We start from the raw sequence: 13,273 nt of genomic DNA, 5'->3' as shown, positions 1-13,273 counted from the left end.
TTAAAGGGACCCAGAACCGATAATTATAGTACCCGTTTCCTTGAGTGCAACTGAAAGCTTACCTGTCAAAGCTTGTAACACGGAATGGTAACGCAGAAAACACTGTAGAACATTTATAATCAGAATTTTTACATTTGCGGTGATTATGCAGTCTTAAGGAGACATGCTGCAAACAGTGGACGTGGTCGCGATAGCGATTATACGCCAGTGTAACGCCAGCAATGATGAAAAGTGAAGGCCCATTTTGTATTTACAAACAGGTAATGTTGTGTTTGTCAAGCCTGCAGTCCCGCGACCACTCCTTTCTAGCGATCTAAATTATTTTACAAGAGCTACAGAACTTTATCGAAGCTTCTTATGCAAGTACTTGTGGTCGAGCACAGGTAGCGAAACAAAAGGAAAACAAAAAGAAAAGACGACAGAAAGAGCGAGTGTCAATTTATCATGATGATGACACCTTCTGTTCGCACTGCCATAGGCTCAACAAAAAGCTTAAATAACTCGGCTGTTAAAACGCCTCTGATTCACCTATTGGGCTATTGCTGACCAACTTGATGTAGCTCCACAAATTTTACGAGCAAGAATTTATAATATTTACATAGGAGGTTTCTCGCCACGTCTTGTGGGAAAATAGCATGTGGAGAGAGTTGCTATTAGAGAAAAATTGGCTCAATGAAGCACTGAAAACGGGTATTTCGTTTGGTGGTGATAACATTCAGAGGACTTTAGCATAGTATCTTCTTTTCGTCATGGGGCATTTCAGTATACTAAGTACTAATTACAGGAATTGTTGCCCTTGTGCAACAGCTTTTCATATGTGCTATTTCACCCTAGCATGTGATGCCACAGCATTTAGTTTCTCTCAGATACAGTCCAATGTTGAACTCCTTGTCTTTTGCTATGGAGGAATAGCTATGTTAACAGCCGACTGTGGAAGGCCATGATGCACCAATACCAAACATCTTCATGAGGTCTTCACGTTAATATAATAATTATTGTCGGGGATAAACGTCCCGAAATCACATACTGGGTTATCTCTCGCATGGTTCTCTGCTTGGCACCTTCTGTCGAATTCAGCCAGAATACCCAATGAAAGGCCTGTCATACGCAATGCGGCCTGTCACCTAGACTCACTGAGACATCTGTGGACACTGTACCGTTATAGGACAGCGCCTGGTATATTAAGCCAACAGGCCACATCAGGCATCGCCAGATCTGCAGCCATTTTTCTTAGAAGGTGGGATACCTACATGGACAGACCTTCTACCAACTGTTTTCAAATATTGGCACTACCTTGCTCCCGAATTGGCTCCACTTGCTCCTGAATGCACGTGAATGCAGCTGTCAGAATATTTCACCTTGTTGCCACCCCTGCAGGCTGCACGTCTTAACTGTAAGACTAGTGCTCATTAGTGTAAGGGCCCACACAAGTACTGCACAATAAGACCAAAAGTACACGTAAATACTTGGAAATTCTGGCGTCCCAATTCGAAAAAACCTTACTTGCTCTACATGGGGAGGCTTTTCTATCATTCTCAAACCTTTGAAAATATCAGTGTTTGTGAGAGGCCTGATCATCATGCGTTACGTAATTCTGATTACAATTATATCATATATGCAATTGTGGTTATGGCCATTTAGTTGTGATATACATTCATGGACAATTATTACGCACTCATTCTCAACGAAGGAATGGTGTGGTGAACGCCACTGTAAGATTTTGTCAACAATGCAGAGCAAGCTCTCCATGAATCAATGGGTATGAATGAGCTTGATGGTAACAATTTGAGCAAAAAACAACTTCATCTAATCTTTCACTGTTTGTTTCGCCAAAGTAACAAGCAACATGTGCATTAATGTGTTTTTAGTAATCCAGTGTTCTTTGATAAGCTCTGGCGACAGGGTCGTGTAACTCCTCTCAAGTGGACTATACCATCATGCATATATTTTATAGCTGACCAGAATAGAAAGCTAAGAGCCCTAAAATGTGTGTACTTTCCAATGTCTCTGCCTCCAGAAATACCTCTAAGATCTAAGATCTCTTGTTTCAATGAGGAGCATAAGCACTCTTCAGCCCTATGCTCTAAAACTCCCTGTCCTTTAGTTTTTCTTTTCCTCCTCCACCTGCACTCAACATATGTGGACTTTCTGGAGAGCACTAATATCTGATGCCAGCTCTTCCACATAAGGAATGAATCCGTTGTGAAGCAGTGTGACAGATTAACATTTATATTGCCTTTTCATGCAAAACTTCTCTTTAAATGTCCGTTTAATAAGTGCTGAACACGAATGATTACCTCAAGTTATTTCTGGACATCTTTTAAAAGGAGCTCACTCAGTCAAACGTCCAAATAATGGGCCGTTATTTGGACCTTTCTTTTTGAAAAACATGACTAAGACTTGCTGTGTTATTCGAAACTCTTTATTTTATAGTTTACTTCATTGAAAAGGCTGAATTGCCTATGAAGGTTGGCCAAGTTGAACTATTGGCCAAGTTCTTGAGAATGACCGTCTTGGCCTCCATCAAGACTGTGAGCAGGAATTGCAATATAGCACTGTCACGCATGTCGTGAAATTCAGAAGTACATTTTTCCCAAGTGCCGACTTAAAACATCAGTACTCGAAAGGCTGTTGTATGTCTGCAACAACATCCTTTGCTGCATTTTTTGCCAATGATATTCTACAGTGTCCTGAGCACATTGACCCTCTCAATGTTTATCCCTGAAGATCTCAGCTGCCTCTATTGCGCTCAACACTCAATCAATTGAACTAGTACTGGCCCAAAATACTGGGGCTCTGATATCCGTGGAACATTTTTAGCCAAAGTTCTGACAAGCTCTAAAAGGCTAATCTGGCCACAGTTCTTTGTCAAGTAAAGCCTTAGACCTGATCTGTCATAGCTGTCAACAGAAAGGTCACGGTACATTTTAACCCACTTTTCTCTAATTGAGAGCCAGTGCGTGATGTACCTCCGCAACTTCTCATTTTGCAGATAATAATGTGACCGATCCAAACGTGTGACCACCCGCTTGAACTTTTCCTCATTCTGGCTGTCTGCTATCCGGTTGAGCAGATCTTTCACATGAAAGACGTCCGCAACACCGTCCTCTTTTCTTGAGAGCCAGTCCTGCCAAGCCTGTTTTTTCTGATAATCAGTGAAGATAGTACACTAGCAGGGGAAGGCATGGAAATAGCGGCATTCTCCGCCTCGTTGCAGTCTACTATACAAAACCTGGGGTTCTCATCGGGATTCCAAGCTCTCCAAATGCCTAATGTTTCGCCAATGCACTCGGCCGTTTAAACTAGACAACAAAAGCGCCTACGACTGCGTTTCAGTAGGGGGCCTTCATCATGATGAAGAACAGCGGAAGTGCACATTCGGTTGTCTTATAGGTTGCAACAAGGGACAAGACATCACTGCTGTATTTTAGCAACGGTTCTTTCATGAAATCAGTCTGGAGGCAAAACAGTAGCGTTTCCTGGCACTCCTGTGACAGGGACTCTAGAGTATGTACCCTTTGACCTTGCAGCGACTGGTTGTTCACTTGATCTTTACCTCACAAGCACGAAAGAAGCAGTTGAGGATTGGCGTCTTCTCACGAAGTTCTTCCACGTATTCTGCTACTATGTCCTGACCAGTGAATCAAACCTGCATGCACGAAGTGCCTGCCAGACACGATTTTGCAAGTCCCTTGATGTCATATGATTTGGGCTTGTACATTGAGCATTTTTATTTTTCATTAGGTAATCTTGAATATAAATTTCTATGTAGCTTTCTATCTCTTCCACTGATGTCATGCCCCGATGAACAACATCAACTATTATTTTTTTTACCTGCCAGTGCTTCCATATAACCCTTGGGACATCTACGCTTCGATGTATAACATTTGGATACTTTTGGTTCTACCTTCTTCTACACATTGACATTAAGAAATCCGCTGGTCCAGACGGCATTCCGAACGAGTTTCTATATAGATATGCTCAATGGGTCGCAAAGTATCTTACTATAATCTTTCAAACTTCAATTAATCAAGCCTCATTTCCTGTAGCCTGGAAAGAAGCTAAAATAATACCAGTTCACAAAAGTGGGAACACTTCAGAAGTGGGTAACTACAGGCCTATCTCTCTTACGAGTACCTGCTCCAAACTGCTTGAGCATATACTGTGTAAGCATCTCTCTAATTATTTAGACACTCACAATTTATTATCACCTGTGCAACACGGCTTTCGAAGGGGATTATCTACAGTAACGCAGCTTGTTGTTACAGTTCACGATTTTGCGCAGGCAATTAATCGACGGGAACAGATTGATCTAATATTCTTAGATTTCGCCAAAGCCTTCGATAAGGTCTCGCATCCCAAACTCTTACTAAAAGTAAATGAAATATTCAGAAACTCAAATATTACTCAGTGGTTCATTTCTTACCTCCATTCTCGTACACAGTACGTAGAAATAAATAAAATTAAATCGAAGTCCAGACCCGTTATATCCGGTGTGCCTCAAGGCAGTGTTCTGGGGCCTCTTTTATTTCTTATTTTTATAAATGACCTGCCCTTAGATTTGTCTGTTCCCGTGAGATTGTTTGCAGATGACTGCGTTATATATAACAAGATCACATCCCTGAGAGACCAGGTAGACCTGAACAACAACTTAAACAAAATTTTACTATGGTGTAATGAATGGCAGATGGTTCTAAACCCCGTAAAATCAGTTTGCATGAGCATAACAAGAAAAAAGGTACCTCTCAAATATAATTACAATATTGGTTCCCACGATCTAAAAAGGGTAACAGAATATAAATATTTAGGGCTAATATTCACTCCAGATTTGAGGTGGAATACTCACGTAGACGTCACCTGTAGAAAGGCAAACAAAACTCTATGGGGTCTGAGGCGCAGGTTACATGACGCAACACCCGAAGTAAAAAGTCTTGCGTACAAAATGCTAGTACGCCCAATAATTGAATATTGTAAAATAGTATGGGACCCTCATACCACCACTAACCTACATAAACTGGAGAAAGTTCAAAGAATGGCTGCCAGGTTTATATTCAATAAATATCAACGTATGCACTCTGCTTCCGATCTTTGCAACCGTGCAAACCTACAAGCCTTAGAACTTAGAACTAAGTATGACCGTTTGAAATTCCTATTCCTCATTATTCGTAGTCAGGTTAAAATCAACTCATTAGATTTCTTTGAAATTTCTCCAGATCCGCGCTCTAGACACAAACACACTTTATATATACAGCCACCAGCCACCCGAAACGACGCATTTAAATACAGCTTCTTTCCGAGGGCAATTAAAGAATGGAATGAACTACCAAACAAAGTCGCGATGTCTTCCTCTATCACGGCGTTTTCTGCAGCTTTAGAATCGCTTATTTTCTCCGAAATAGATGCGTCATAATTCACGATGTCAATGTATATTGCCTCTCGCTTTGTTAATTGTTGTTTTCTATGCGCAGAATGCAAGTGCACATGCCTGTGTTTAACTTTGTCTTTTAGTGTAAATACCTGTGTTCGCTGTATGTCTCTATTTTGTAACGTATTTCATGACCATTTCTTTCATTTGTTTTCCACTCCTGTAAAAACCCCAGCTGGGGTTGACAGTATTAATAAACAAACAAACAAACAAACAAACTTGTCCCCTGGGGCTTCCACAGTCAGCTGTATCACTATCATCTACTTCTGGTTTGACATGTACACTGGGATTCCCACACGACAGTGTATCGTGACTGCAATGACTGTTGACATCCGACTTAGAAACGTAGAGTCAGTGCTGGCGAAGCAGACCTTCCCTATCTTCTTCAAGCACACGTTTCAAAGAGGCCATTAACCTTCTTTAAATGATTTCAAGCTGACGTTCTGTACTGCATTTCTCACTGTTGACCTAAAAGAAAAGAAAGAAGTGGAGGATTGCATGTACGTACATCAGGAACAGAGCAATGCTTACAATGAACATTCCCCCAAGTTTTCACTAAAAAATTGCCAGAAATGCATTTCAAGCAGCAGGAAACAAATGTGAAGATTTTGTTTTCAAGCAAGCATAACAATGTTTTATAGCGTAAAAATGGCATGACCACCCCTTCGGTTCACAACACAAACACTACATTCTTATTGCATACACAAAAAAAGCAGGAATTCAAGGTGAGAAAATTCTTTTCGAGAAAGTGTCAATTAAAGTAGACCCCTGTTTTATATACGGCTCACTGGAAAAAAAAAGAAACTACTGCAGTCTCGCAACTGTGAATTATTCAACTACCTTCATCCCTATCAGCGAGATTAGCACCAGTTAGTTGCTACAGCCTTGCTGCGCCATGACATGGCCCCGTAATGTGTTTCCGTTTTCTTCACATGAATTTTATTAGGGCTCTATGCTGTTTTTTGCCTTCTTTCTGAATATGAATGGAAGCCAATACAGCTCAACACAAAAACTCCAGGATTGTACAACACACAGAAGCAGGCATTCTAAAACTCTACTGGATGATTCCACGAGAGATCGACACGGGTCCAAAAGTTGATATTTTAGATTTCATTGAGTATTTTATATTTTGTGCACCTATCACCAGGTAGCCCGAAAGTCAACTTCATTTTATGATTAACGGCGTAACTTACGAGGAAAAAATATCAAACTTCACCAACACGGAGGCACCGATTTCGTCACCTGTCATTTTTGAAAATTGCAGATGCTATAAAAAGACAAATATTTTTGTTTCAAGGAAGATATTTTTACCTGAAATGCATGTCTAATGAAGAATAAATTCATACGGTTGAAATTTTGTAGACCTTAAGAAAATAGCTTTTAAAAATGCCTAATTTTGCAACAGTGTAAAATAAGTTACGTATTCCCCCTTTTTTCCCGAAAGTAATGCAAGCAGCGTTCTCAAACTTGACACGCTTTAAGGATATAGTGTGTTCATTAAGTACATAAATTATTGCTGCCGTAGGGCAAATGTAAATTTTATATATTGCCTCAAAGTTCTCGTATTGGCAAAAGCGTACTCCACTGAAATTTGAATAATAAAAAAACACATCTTCGATTTTTCTTAAAATCTCGTAAATAGACAACCGAAGGCCATCATACGATAATATAGAAAAACATGTTGCATTATTTTGTTTTTAGCGACAATATTCGTGGTACAAATCAGAGCTTTTCGAGAATGCGCTGATAAGTTGAGAAATCTAGACAACGGAAAGGAAAAGCGGCAATAAGCTTCAAACGAGAGTAAACGTGACCGCATTTGGTGAAGAAAGGCTGTTTTAGCAGATGGGAGTAACTATTTTGAACACGGTATTCTACAGTATCTGAATTCACTCTTATACGTAGAGCACTGAGACTTCTAATATGTGGTGCCTCTCCATTACTGACACACAGATGGAGCTGCTGTGACGGCCATGTGTTTGCAAGACGTTGGGTAAGAGAATTGAATGTTCAATGAGTTCATAAACGATTCATAACAAATATTTACCATTTGGGGCACGAAGACTGCTGCATTAGACTGAAGAGCACGCTTTAGGGCAAGTTGTCATCCGTCGTCTGCTCTGCAGATGAATTGCTGTGCGCTGCATCTCGGAGGCAATGTTTTAGATTATATGGTTCAAAGTGGGGACAAAGATTACGCCTCCCGTAATTTTATCGACAAAAACATTGTGAAATTCATTTTAACGTACCATACTTCAGTTTTGCCTTCGCACTGTGGATACTTGTGCGCAAGTATCATGGGGGAACCAGTGGGGGAACAGCATGGGGGAACCAGTGCATATTTAAATTGGCTAAAAATACACATAACACTCAAACACATATTGAGAGAAGTTTTTTAACAGATTATTGCCAGGTATGAGCTGCACTACCTTTTTACATACCCCGCGGCCTATCGAGCCCTCATAACAAACATGTTCCAAAAAGTTTAAAGTTTAAGGCATACTGTAAAAGGTTTGGTTGAAAACATGGTTCCCAGGAAACATTTAAAAAAACACATCACAAATTTAAGATAGCCTATCCCAAACAGTACCCCACCGCGGTGGTCTATAGTGGCTTACTCAGCTGCTGACCCGCAAGTCGCGGGATCGAATCCCGGCAGCAGCGGCTGTATTTCCGATGGAAGCGGAAATGTTGTAGGCCTGTATGCTCAGCTTTGGGCTCACGTTAAAGAACTCCCGGTGGTCGAAACTTCCAAAGCCCTCCACTACGGCGTCTATCATAATTATATGGTGGTTTTGGGACGTTAAACCCCACATGTAAATCAATCAATCACAAACAGCGCGGCAATAAGAAATACCTCCCAATTCTGGTCAGAGAAAAGCTACGCATAGCTAACATCCCTAAGAACATGCACCCCGAACATGAATCAGGGTCAGAGTAGAGAGCAGGGTCAGAGACCGAGAGCAGAGCCCGGTCTCTACTACAAGCCTTTGGTAGGGACAAAAAAGCGCTGTTCGTAGACGCGGCAGAATACGCGGATCTACGTGCCTTCATAGCGGCAGTCCTCAATACTGACAAACAATTTGTCAGCTTATGTAGCGTACGCAGCTGACACCCTGAGGTAGCGGAAGAAGTGGTGATAGCCCTAGCCATAGTTTGCCCCAATAGCCGATACATACTAAGTGATTCACAGACAGTGGTCATAATTTAAGCACAAGGTCGCATTTCACCAGAGGCCGTGGCTATACCTAAAGCCAACACAAAGTATATAACCTCCGAAGAGACAGAAGAACGACATATTATATGGTTCCTGGTTCACACGTCTCCCCACACCCCCGTTCCCAACCTCAATGGGGAGGTCCATCGTGTAGCGCAAGGTCTCACGTTCCGTGTCCTTGTAGAAAGTTCCTCTTCAGAAGGTGTGCATACCATGTAGGGCTCGAAAGAGAGGGATAGATTGACCCGACACTGCGATCGTTATGAACTTTTATAAAAAATCTAGGCGCATTTATCCACCACCAAGCCCCGAACTCGACAGATCCGAAGCAGTAGATCGGAGACAATTGCAAACCGAGACCTTCCACAACCCCCATTCATTTGAAGAGGATATACTCAGATGTCTATTCAGATGATACTTGCAAATTGTGCGGTTGGACTCACGCATCACTTAGGCACATTCTCTGGGAATGTGCAGTTTCAGCAAAAGAAAATGCAGTCTCTCAGACGAGGCCGCGGCGCGGTGGACGGCTGTGCTGCGTAGCTCCAATCTTTAAGATCAACTGTGGGCCTTCCAGCAAGCCCGCAAGGCAGCGAGGAGACAGGGTCTCCTTTCCTCCTCGGGGCAGGCCTAGACCCAGGTCCCAAATTTCCGGAGTTATTAATGAAGTTGTTACGACCACCATCACTCAAAAAGAAGTTCAAAAATTGTGACTGCACGAGAATCGTAGTTACGTGACAGTGGGCCTTCGCTTAGAGAAAAGCCTGACATGACAGCGTCCGGTGTACTGCAAGCTTTTAACAGACAACAAAAGAACGCTGCACCACCGTTGGCGGCCACCTCGTGCGGGACCACCTTGAAGAGCGCTGCGCGAGAACCAAGAAACCTCGCCGCACCGACTATCTCATAAAGTGATTGCGTATGACACTAAGTGATAAGCGAATGGCACTGACAACACCTCTCAACGCGAGCAACCATGCATTATTAACTCGACCCACATTGGCCAGTTCTATTTTATTTAATATCGTAGGTCATCACTGTCGATGCACAACTCCCAATAACACACCGCTCCACGACTCGCGCAGTGCAGGTAAGAAATTCGTGTCCACGCAAACGAACTGCTGAACGTACAGAGGTCGGTTTTATTGCAAGAAAAAAAAGAAAGAAAATGAATTTCGCCAGTCACAATGCGGAACGGCTGCCGACCGAAACACCGATCGAACATAAAGCAAAACCTAAAACCTCGTGTAGCCCATAGCCTGCAAGCAGCCACGTCTCTTGAAGTGATTGTCGCCAGTTTCGACTACAAAACAGTACAGTGGCAAATCATCGTTCATCTGTGCCAGCAGTCAAACGACCACTGCTGTGAACTACGCTGGTCACTTTGTTTCTCAATCTGACAATGCATGAGATGCCCATTGCTCATTCACAGAACAGTGCAAATAGAAAGACGCAGGGCGAACGTATACACATGCCACAAATGCTACAGGCCTGGCACATCGCAAAGAACACGGTACTTAGTGTCTATTAAAGAAAACGAGCCTGTACATTTACACTTCATTACTGCACTCAGTGTAGGCCAACTATCACTACTATGGCGAGACAAGAAATTCAAACTTATAACACGATTGTAAACACGTGCTGTGGCTATTTGCTTTGTTGCATGTACCTCATTCTGACATATGCGATGCGCTCTGCAAATGTGAAAAAACAAAAAAAGAGTACAATAGTGTGTGTGCACCTAGTACATTCAGCGTGTTTATGTTTGCGCTCTGAGCCCACCTACACGTCCTGTTGCAAAGGGCTTCACACTGTAGTAACGGCGTTGAAAGTTCAGTCACCCTCTTTACCCCCCTGCCCACCCTCCAAATATTCAGGCACATACATAAAAAGTTACGCAGGAAAACAGCGTGACAAACTACGAAATAGAAAGAAGACTGAACCTCTGTGTTGTCGTTTTTCGCTATTTCGCAGTCGTAAAGTTCAGTCCCATACCTGCACGAACACAGGTATGCTCCCCTGCCCTCTTATTTCCAGACTAAAGTCCCTAGCTTTTTCCCTCTAAAAATCTAGGCACATTATTCTGGGCACATCCCGGCTACCTTTCGGTACTGCCGCGCAGACTCGTAACAAATGTTATGCGACAACGGCATACCGGTCGATTTGGCGGTTGATAGTAAAGGTTCTGTTCATAACATCAGGGTCATGCAGCAAGCTTTCAAACGCCTTCGCACGTTCAACGTAGCCGAACCACACGTTTCCTTTCTTGTATAATCCTCTGAAGTGGCGCTTCAGCACGTCAGCTTCAGCCTTGGCCCGTTCTTCACAGTCCATCATATTGGGGAGCAGTGTCAAACACGTAGGTATGGTGGCTAGCCACTATAACGTAGGGCTTGCGAAACCAACGCCGCAGTAGATAGCGCTTTCGCAAGAGCAGTGTGCTCTCTCCGTGTTCGTCCGCACCAAATTCACGAAAACACCAGTGCACGCGTAGAGCAACGCTACAGTGCTCTAGTACACTCTAGCAACGCTTCCGGGAAAAACTATGCCTGGAACGCTCTTTTCAATTGAGAGGTGCCTCTTGCCAGCCCTTGATCTCGGAGGCCATGCCTCCTGCCTTGTGTTGCGACCAGCCGCCGCATGAGACCGCTCGCCTCCGTACCATTCAGTCACGTGACATTACCGTACCACATAGGAAACTCTATGCCGTACCATTCTGTCACGTGATATTTCTGTCACGTGACATTTCTGCTTCTCGGAGGCAACTGTGAGGGCATTATTGTGTTTGCAGGGGGGGGGGGGGGTCACAAAAGACGCTTGCCTTCGTGCCGAAGGAAGAGAGTAAAATCAGAGGGTAGACCAGCGCGCCTGTGGCTCACGTTTTGCCATTTTGATCTACACAAGCGTTGACACCAGCAACGCTTGTGTAGAGCCGCAGAACTGGTAGAATGACTTACTGTATGCGTAGAGTTTTGGCTAAATCATTAACTAAATTCTTGACTGAGTGGTGGCTGCATGTGGCTATCAGCGAAAGCATTGCCTTAAAGCATAAAGTTTCATACAATTATATTATGGCAGAGGCTGCTGCACCGCGCGGCGCACAAGCCACCCTCACACAGAAACGACTGCTGCACCGCACGGAAGTGACGTCATGCATTTTTCGGTTAGGCGCTTTGTTGGAATAGTCGGAAGTGTCTAGCGGTACGTCGAGACATAACGATAAAAGCCGTTAAAATTACGTCCAAACAAAAAAAAAAACAAAAAATGTTAGTTCGGTTTAGCGTGACAACAATACAAAATCGATTTGTTTGCCATCCCAAACCGATTGCCAGCTGTGGCGTAGTTGGTTAAAGCAACATATCAACTTGCGAGGTCGGTGGTTCAAGTCCTATTGCACTTATAGTTAATTTTTTTTGTTCACTTAAGTATTGTTTTTAACATTTGCGCCTCCTCATCAGCCCGACTTGCTGCTGGTGGTGGTCCCGTCCACAGGCCCTTTAATATTGGATCTTCAATGACTCTTGCAGGATTGACTATATATGTTATGATAAAGTGTTTTGCGAATTAGTGCTCCTAATCGGCGAGACGCAAAAAGACACAAAAAGCTCAAATGCAGCTGGCTGCATTGTTTTCTTCGGCACAGGTGTCAGGAATGCTGATTTCCACTGGTTATCAAAGTTTTGATGACAGAAAGGTGCACTGCAACGTAGTCTCGGGCAACTTTTTTTTATGTCACTCAGTGTACCATCACCTGACGAGGTAACCGGCACGCCACTTCTTTTAAAAATACTGACGTGTCACTGCAATGTTCTAGGCGATCAGCACTTGATAAACGATGCCCAAGGGCAAGTGCCGACGGCGTTAGCTCATCTAACTACAAAACAGCTTGTCTGCCTTGCTGAATAACATGCACGGCTTATGACAGCACGTGAGCATTCACGTAGCAACGGATGAGAACGGCCGTACGTGTTCACACTTGACAAAACAGCCGGCAACGCAGTAGCTCTGGCCTTCGGAGATCACAGGCTTCGTAAGAACATTACAATAAAGTTGTTTCCATCCATCGTATGAGCACTTCGCCGACGCACTGGGGTTTCATGCATGTGCGTCCGGTCAGTCACACGTGTACTGTGTGAAAGCATTTATTTCATCGTCGACTGTGTCCTTCGCGACAAGCAAAACTCGGCAGCAAGAACACTTTTACCTTTGGAGGAGGAGGAGGTACGTTTATTTATAAAAAGGCAGAGAGGTCGGCCTGAGCGATAGCTTGCTCTAGCCTGCTACTCTACACTGGGGGAAGGGAAAGGGGAAAATAAAGATTAATAGATGACGATGGTGAAATAGAGAGGTGAGTATGTAGTGTTATTTCTAGCTGAGACACATTTTATAGCCGCGCACATAGTCCAGTTGTTTCCAAAAAGGTTATAACTGCTCTTGTGACCACAGTTGCACTGTTGGTGTTTGGCCAAGGGCCCAACATGGTCTCATCAGTTGATGACCTACTGCGATATTTCAGTAGAAGAAATCAGTGTTTGTCGTTCACGTGTGTATGCTGGGCAGACACAAAATATATGCTCAAGTGTTTCTGGCACAGTGTTCACAATTAGGACCAGTGTCACTGCGACCGATGA

This window comes from Rhipicephalus microplus, chromosome 3 (genome assembly GCF_043290135.1).
Source record: "Rhipicephalus microplus isolate Deutch F79 chromosome 3, USDA_Rmic, whole genome shotgun sequence".
In the NCBI taxonomy this organism is placed as follows: domain Eukaryota; kingdom Metazoa; phylum Arthropoda; class Arachnida; order Ixodida; family Ixodidae; genus Rhipicephalus; species Rhipicephalus microplus.
This window is presented reverse-complemented; position numbering follows the sequence as displayed.